We start from the raw sequence: 9,627 nt of genomic DNA, 5'->3' as shown, positions 1-9,627 counted from the left end.
TGTTGGTCAATATCTTACACTGGGACATACCCCCATCTTTGAGTTCATCAAGTCTATTGCAGATTTTCTCACTACTCAATCTATTTCCCGATCCTTATGAGTCCCCATATTGGGGCATACCCTCCTTAGCGCTTTTCTACTGGGCATACCCCATCCCTGGTTTTATCATCTCCTGCTGATTTCATGATCGTTTGACTCATTTTTTGATCCTTATGAGTTATCACTTGGGGCATTCCCCCTTTTAAAGCTCTTCTTTTAGGGTATACCCATTTTTCATTGAGTTGATCACTATCCTAGTCACTCCTTCTTTTAGGGTTCTTTTGGGTGCCTCTAGTTGTAAACCTCATTCTTTGTTCCTGTTTTTGCTTTAGGTGTTCTTAATAGAAAATTGCATTTCATCCCCATTTCTTTAGTTTGTTTAGGGCATCCCATTGCTATCATTTTGTTTAGGGTGTCCCCTTTCTTTCAGTTTGTTTAGGGCACTCCATTCCTTTAGTTTGTTCCGAACATCCCTTTGTCGTCAGTTTGTTTAAAGCATCCCTCTTTCTTCAGTTTGTTTAAGGCATCTCCATTTCTTTAGTTTGTTTAGGACATCCTCTTTCCATCAATTTGTTTAGGGCATCCATTTTCCTTCAATTCTTTTAAGGCACCTCATTCCTTTAGTTTATTTAGGGCATTCCCTTTCATTGATCAGTTATCTCATCACCATGGATTAGACATCCCTGGGTTATCTCACCACCATAGATCATATGTCTATGGGCATTTTAGATTCACCACCATAGATTTTCATCTATGGGCATTTCAAATTCACTACCATAGATTTTCATCTGTAGGTCTTGATCAGTTTTCACCACCATAGATTTTCTTATCTATGGGCATCTCAGATTTACCACCATAGATCAGACATCTATGGGCATTTCAATCTTCACCACCATAGATTTTCATATATGGGCATTTGTTACAATTATCTCACCACCATAAATTTTCATCTATAGGCATTTATTTTAGTTATCTCACCACCATGGATCATACATTTATGGACATTTCAGATTCACCACCATAGATTTTCATCTATGGGCCTTGATCGGTTTTCATCACCATAGATTATCTTCTATGGGCATTTCAATTGATTCACTACCATAGATTTTCATCTATGAGTATTTATTTTAATTATTTCACCACCATAGATTTTCTCATCTATGGGTATTTGATCAGTCTTCACCACCATAGGTTGGATATCTATGAGCCTCCGAGTTTATCACCACTATAGATCAAACATCTATGGGCATTTGATCTAGATTCTCACCACCATGGATCAGATATCCATGAGCATTTGATCTAGATTCTCACTTTCATGGATTAGATACCATGGGCATTTTGGTTGATTCACCACCATGGATTGGATATTTATGGGCCTTTGAGACTATCACCACCATAGATTTGGATATTTATGGGCGTTTGAGTTTATCACCACCATAGATCAAACATCTATGGGCATTTGATCTAGATTTTCACCACCATGGATTAGACATCCATGGGCATTTCGATTATTTCACCATCATGGATTGGACATTTGATTAGTTTTTATCACCATGAATTGGACATCTGTGGGCATTTCTGTTATTACCACTATGGATTAGACATCCATGGGCATTTAAGTGATTCTCACCACCATAGATTGGACATTATGGTCATTTCAATTGATTCACCACCATAGATTTCTATCTGTGGGCATTTGAGAGTTTCACCTGTTAGGAAGTATCCTAAATTCCTAATTAGTATAAATTCTTTTTTTGTAAAGAATATTATATAGAATATTTCTAGGTTGATATATTATTGTAATATTAGACTTCCTTATAGAATAAGGAAGGTTGTTGGAAATATCTTTATAAATATTCTAGGTCATGAGATGGAGATGGACCGATAGAGACTATACGAGGTGGATAAAGATGTGAGGAAGAACGAGAGGTACTCTGTGGAGTGAGAAGGCTTGTAGTAGGGTATGGATACAAGGAGTGGGGAAACATGTGATGTTTCGAGAACCTAATAGTTGTATTTGGTTTTGTCCTCTGTAATGTTCTCTATTGTATAGTGGAATCATTCTCTCTCATCCGTGGATGTAGGCATGGTTAGCCGAACCACGTTAAAACCTCGTGTACCGTATGTGTGATTGTTTTATCTTTGTGTTCTTGAACTAACATTGTTGGCATCAAAGCTTTCGCTAGCATAACAACTGGTATCAGAGCTTGGGTTGAAGATTTTTGGAAGAGTAAAAGATCACAAAGCACACAAGATGAAAACAAAAGGAATTTTCATTAAAAACATTGTTGGGCTTTGTAGAGCCTTGTTTTGTTTGATCCGGTTTGACAACCCGATCCAAATAATATTGCATGGTTTTTTAATGGGAGATTTACTGAGGCTTAGTCCATGAAGCCAAGGCTTGGACTGATAGGCCCATTTAGCCCATTGTGAAACCGCCTTTTGTAATTAGGGTTTTTTAGTGTGGTGTGGTTGCCTTGTTTTCATACGGACAGAAAATATTGTAGTCGCAAGTCATACTCTGTATTTCTTCCCATATAATAGTGATATCCCTGCAACTTCGTGGACGTAGGCAAATTGCCAAACCACGTTTACTGTCTTGTGTGTGTGATTGTTTTTCTTTGGTGTGTGTTTTCTCTATTTTTTTTTTTTTTTTTTTTTTTTGTTTCTCATAGGTTGGGAATTCGACTTAATTCCCTTCAACTAGTATTAGAGCCTAGGGTTAGGTTTGAGTGGGAGCAATGGCAGAGGAAGCCGGAAAGACGTCGGGAATATAAAAGTTTGATGGTACAGACTTTGCGTATTGGAGGATGCAGATTGAAGATTATCTCTATGGGAGGAAATTGCATCTGCCTATTTTGGGGACAAAACCTGAGAGTATGAAGGCTAAGGAATGGACGCTTCTTGACAGATAGGTTCTAGGAGTTATTAGGTTAACTCTGTCTAGGTCTGTTGCACACAATGTTGTAAATGAGAAGACCACAGCAGATTTGATGAAGGCTTTGTCCGCTATGTATGAAAAGTCATCCGCAAACAATAAGGTGCATCTGATGAAAAAATTGTTCAATTTGAAGATGGTAGAGACTGCATTAATAGCACAACATCTGAATGAATTTAATACAATCACAAATTAATTGTCGTCTGTAGAAATTGATTTTGATGATGAGATTCGTGCTCTAATCGTCTTGGCTTCTTTGCCAAACAGTTGGGAGGCAATGAGGATGGCAGTAAACAATTCTATGGGAAAGGAAAAACTTAAGTACAATGATATACGAGATTTAATTCTGGCTGAGGAGATTCGCTGAAGAGATGCAGGCGAAACCTCAGGATCCGGTTCTGCCCTAAACCTTGAGACAAGAGGCAGAGGTAATGACAGAAATTCAAACCGGGGTAGATCAAAATCCATAAATTCTAATTGGAACATAAGCAAATCTAGATCAGGCCAACAAGTACAATGCTGGAACTGTGGGAAAACAGGTCACTTTAGAAGGCAATGCAAAAGTCCTAAGAAGAAGAATGAAGATGATTCTGCTAATGCTGTAACAGAAGAGGTACATGAATCATTACTTCTTACAATAGATAGTCTACTTGATGATTGGGTTTTGGATTTAGGAGCTTCGTTTCATACCACTCCACACCGAGAAATCATACAGAATTATGTTGCAGGTGATTTTGGTAAGGTGTATTTGGCTGATGGTTCAACCTTGGATGCTGTGGGTTTGGGAGACATCCGGATATTGTTGCCCAATGGGTCTGTTTGGTTACTGGAGAAGGTTCGACATATTCCTGACCTGAAGAGGAATCTGATTTATGTTGGACAACTTGATGATGAATGACATGCAATACTATTTGTTGGTGGTACTTGGAAGGTTACAAAGGGAGCTATGGTATTAGCTCGTGGAAAGAAGACCAGTACTCTGTATATGACCTCATGTCCAAGATACATAATTGCAATTGCTGATGCAAGTATTGATACAAGCTTATGGCACCGCAGACTTGGTCACATAAGTGAGAAAGGGATGAAGATGTTGTTGTCAAAAGGAAAACTACCAAAATTGAAGTCCATTGATTTTGACATGTGTGAAAGTTGCATCTTAGGAAAGCAAAAAAAGGTGAGCTTCTTGAAAACTGGCAGGACACCGAAGGCCGAAAAATTGGAACTAGTACAGACTAATTTGTGGGAGCCTTCTCCGGTTGCATCTCTTGGAGGTTCAAGGTACTACATCACTTTTATTGATGACTCAAGCAGAAAGGTATGGGTTTATTTTCTGAAAAATAAATCTAATGTATTTGAAACTTTTTAGAAGTGGAAGGCCATGGTTGAGACAGAAATAAGTTTGAAAGTAAAATGTTTGAGGTCAGATAATGAAGAAGAGTACATAGATAGAGGGTTCAGTGAGTATTGTGCTGCACAAGGTATTAGGATGGAGAAGACCATTCCTGGGACATCACAACAGAATGGTGTGGCTAAGCGCACGAACAGAACTCTCAATGAGCGTGCTAGAAGTATGAGGTTGCATGTTGGACTACCAAAAACTTTTTGGGCTGATGTTGTTAACACTGTAGTTTACCTGATAAACCGAGGACCATCGGTTCCCATGGAGTTCAGACTTCCTGAGGAGGTTTGGAGTGATAAAAGGTAAAGTTTTCACATTTAAAAGTTTTTGGTAGTGTTTCTTATGTTCATATTGATTCTGATGCTCGTAGTAAACTTGATGCAAAGTCTAAAATATGTTTTTTCCTTGGCTATGGTGATGAGAAATTTGGCTATAGGTTTTGGGATGAACAAAATAGGAAAATCATTAGAAGTAGAAATGTAATATTTAATGAACAAGTTATGTACAAGGACAGGTCAACTGTAGTGTGAGATGTTATAGAGATAGATCAAAAGAAATCTGAGTTTATCAACTTAGATGAATTGATTGAAAGTACTGTCTTAAAAAAGGGTGAAGAAGATAAGGAGAATGTAAATTCATAGGTAGATCTGAGTACACCTGTAGCTGAAGTTCGCAGATCTTCCAGGAACATTAGACCTCCACAGCAGTATTCACCTATTTCAAATTATCTCCTGTTGACTGGTGGTGGTGAGCCAGAGTGTTATGATGAAGCCTTGCAAGATGAGAATTCAAGCAAGTGGGAGTTAGCCATGAAGGATGAGATGGATTCCTTGTTAGGGAATCAGACATGGGAACTAACTGAATTGCCAATAGGAAAGAAGGCTTTGCTCAACAAGTGGGTATACAGAATAAAGAATGAGCATGATGGTAGCAAACGTTACAGGGCTAGATTAGTTGTTAAAGGGTTCCAGCAGAAGGAGGGCATTGACTACACAAAGATATTTTCTCTAGTTGTGAAGATTTCAACAATCAGACTTGTACTGGGAATGGTGGCTGCAAAAAACTTACATCTTGAGCAGTTAGATGTGAAGACAGCATTCCTTCATGGTGACTTGGAGGAAGACCTTTACATGATTCAGCTAGAAGGGTTCATTGTTCAGGGACAAGAGAATCTAGTTTGCAAACTGAGAAAGAGCTTGTATGGCCTTAAACAAGCTCCTAGACAGTGGTACAAGAAGTTTGATAGTTTTATGCATAGAATTGCAAAAGATGTGAAGCTGATCACTATTGCTATGTTAAGTCTTTTGACAATTCTTATATCATATTACTGTTGTATGTGGATGATATGCTTATTGTAGGGTCTGGCATTGAGAAGATTAATAATTTGAATAAGCAATTGTCCAAACCGTTTGCAATGAAGGATTTGGGAGCTGCAAAGCAAATCCTTGGTATGAGAATCATTAGAGACAGGGCTAATGGTACATTGAAGCTTTCACAGTCAGAGTATGTGAAGAAAGTTCTCAGCAGGTTCAATATGAATGAAGCTAAACCAGTGAGTACACCCTTGGGTAGTCATTTCAAACTAAGCAAAGAACAGTAACAGAAGATAGAAGAAGAAAGTGACCATATGAGCAAGGTGCCCTATGCCTCAGCTATTGACAGCTTGATGTATGCTATGGTGTGTACACGACCAGACATTGCACATGCAGTGGGAGTTGTGAGCAGATTCATGAGTAGGCCTGGAAAGCAGCATTGGGAGGCAGTCAAGTGGATTCTAAGATATCTGAAGGGTTCATTAGATACATGTCTTTGCTTCACAGGTGCAAGTTTGAAACTGCAGGGTTATGTAGATGTTGATTTTGCTGGTGATATTGATAATAGAAAGAGTACTACTGGGTTTGTTTTTACCCTAAGTGGTACAACTATATCATGGGCTTCAAATCTACAGAAGATTGTTACTTTGTCTATTACAAAAGCTGAGTATGTTGCAGCAACTGAAGCTGTAAAGGAGATGATTTGGCTACATGGTTTCTTAGATGAAATGGGTAAGAAGCAGGAGATGGGCATTCTACATAGTGACAGTCAGAGTGCAATTTTTCTTGCCAAAAATTCGGCTTTTCATTAAAAGTTGAAGCATATACAAACAAAATACCTATTTATCCGTTACCTTGTTAAAGATAAACTAGTAATACTTAAGAAGATTTGTGGATCTAAGAACCTGAGGATAGGAGGATGAGTTACAAGGATAAGAGAATGTTTCTTGGAGGATAGCAGTTTGATGTTGGTGATTGAACTAGTCTCCAAGTGGGAGATTTGTTGGGCTTTGTGGAGCATAGTTTTGTTTGATTCGATTTGACGACCCGACCCGAATAATATTACGTGGTTTTTTAATGGGAGATTTACTGAGGCTTAGTCCATGGAGCGAAGGCTTGGGCTGATAGGCCCGTTTACCCCATTGTGGAACTGCCTTTTGTAATTAGGGTTTTTTAATGTGGTGTGGTTGTCGTGTTTTCATACAGAGAGAAAATATTGTAACCTTAATTCGTACTCTGTATTTCTTCCTTGATAATAGTGAGATCCCTGCAACTCCGTGGACGTAGGCAAATTGCCGAACCACGTAAATATTGTCTTGTGCGTGTGATTATTTTTCTTTGGCGTGTGTTTTCTCTATTTTTTTTTTTTTTTTTTTTTTTGTTTCTCATAGGTTGGGAATTCGACTTAATTCCCTTCATCACCACCATAGATTAGCATCTATGGACCTTTCAGTGATATTACCAATGTAGATCTTCACCTATGGGCCTTTTAGTTTAGTATTTAGAGTTAGCTTTTCACTTTGGCTTCCAAAGCGATTCTTTTTCTTAGTTTAGCGTTTACAATTGGTCTTTTCATTTAGAGCCACAACTCTCGACATTCATGATCACTAGCATTGCACACTTTGTCCTCACAACTTCACATTCCACCATACTTCTCAATTTGTTGTATATGTCTTTCTCACTTCTTCATCATACTATTATGGAGTTTCTTCTCCTCCATTGCGCACGATATAGTCCTTTGAGCTCATAGTGCGTGTTTCATATTGTTGGATACCCTACGCCTTGTGTAGTATGGTTTTTTTCCTTTTGTACACATTCGTTCTTGTGCTCCTTGGTGGTTTGGCTGCTACTCGACTTCAACATTGATTTTTGAGTCACTTTTGGAGACTTTTCGAAGGAAGTTTAGATCCATAGTGTAACTTTAGAGGTAACTTAGGGGTTTCTTTTTCTCGCTTAATCTGTTTTTGCCCTTTTAGAGTCCATATGTTATTTTTTAGTATAAGAGAGCCCAAGTAAGACAAATTTGGTGGTCTTTCTTGTTCTTCGATAGAGTGCACTTCATTTCATTTGTGTATACACCTACTGTACTCATGAACTCTACCAAAGAGGGGCATATTTGTAGACCCTAAAATTTGTTCCAAATTTATTTTTATATTAATTTTGAACCTAATTTTATCCTTAGATTTCAAACCCAATTATACTTGATTTTTTTTGCCCATTCATACCCTTTAAATCTTAATTTTTGTTATTATTGTTTTATTTGTATTTTGTATTTTATATTATATTATATTTATAGTTTTATTATTTTATTTTATTCTTTTATTATTTTACTTTTCTTTGTTTGTTTTTTTTTCCCTTCCTTTCCTTTCTTCCTTTTTATTTTTTATTTTTTGTCATTTTCTTTTGTTTTCTTTTTTCATAACACCTCCCCTCCCCTCTCTCTCTCTCCCTCCCACCCTTTCCCCACCCCCCCCAAAAAAAAAAAAAAAAAACAATTCCCATCCCTTCCAACTTCTCTTATTATTATTATTATTATCCTTCCCCACTTCTAGAGACTTCCAAATCCACTTCCACACACTACCACTCCCGATCTTCCTTTCATGATCTCAAAAAAATAAATAAACAAATAAAATGTGTAATTTTATTTCGCTCTATTTTTTTTTTCTTGCTTTGATTTTCATAGTAATTGTTTGTGAGAGTTGGGTTGGTGACTTAATTTGGAATTTTGGTTCATTTGTTGTTGATGAATTAATATGGAGTTTAGGCTCATTGTTGAAATTTGTTAGATTAGTTGATAATATATATGGACTTTGCTCATTTGAATTATTTAATTTGATATGAGACAATTGTGGCATATTTTGAATGTTATTTTGGGTTTGCATATTACATTTGGGTTGATTTTGGTTGTGGATATGAGTTTGTATATTAAATTAGGCTTGAATTATGGGATATGAAATTTAGGCCTAATTAAATTTATTTTGATTTGTTATATTTGTGTTTGATTAATTGAGCTTATATTTTGGTTATTAATTTAGAAATTTCGAACTATGGCTTATGACATGTGAGATATTTTTGTTGGATTATATTTGCTAATTTAGGCTCATTTTTAATTGATGAAATTTATTGGATTAATTTAAAATTTGAATTTGGGCTTAAATATTTGTTTCGTATTTTGTACATTTTTTTTATATTTATTTTGACATATTTTTGTTTTTACATGGGCCCATTTCAATAATATATTGACATTCTATTAGCTGAACATGAATTTATGGCACATGAAGATGGAATTTCATGGAAGGAAAATAGACTTGGAAAGCTATAGGAAAACATTGAGTTTATTATAAGCTTATTTAGGTATACGTTTTATTTCCCACTTCTCTTTGGTTTCATTTCTATTGATTTTTGTAAATATTTGTTTGTATATGTTTACTCATTATTAACTGAATTAAATATCGAACAAACCAAATATTTTGTTTAAATAAGAAGAACAATTCAGTAAATATGTTTTAATAAAATAATAGTTCTAAAATGATTCTTTTTAATAAAAGAAAGTTTTCTTAATGAAAAAAATTTTAAAAAAAATGTTTTTAAAGTAATCCAAAAAATTGTTTTTAATTAATTTTTTTTTTTAAAAAATTGTTTTTAATAAAAGTTGTCCAAAAAATTGATCTTTAAATAAAATTGCCTAAAAGGTTCATTTTTAATAAAATTGTCTAGAATTTTTTTTTAAAAAAAATTAATTCTCTTTCCTCAATTAGAATGGATTAAAATTAATTTTTAGAAATAGAGGATTTAAATAGTTTTTTTTTTTTTTTAATGAGAATAGGGTAAGAGTTATTTTTGCAAATTAAGGTTGTAGAAATCGTTTTCTTAATAAAATTGGATTGAAAATATTTTTGTAAATAAAATTTGTAAAGAAATTAGTTCCTTCATAAATA

This window comes from Vitis vinifera, chromosome 15, assembly GCF_030704535.1.
Source record: "Vitis vinifera cultivar Pinot Noir 40024 chromosome 15, ASM3070453v1".
NCBI lineage: Eukaryota > Viridiplantae > Streptophyta > Magnoliopsida > Vitales > Vitaceae > Vitis > Vitis vinifera.
The sequence above is the reverse complement of the archived record's forward strand: the minus strand, read 5'-3'. Positions refer to the sequence as shown.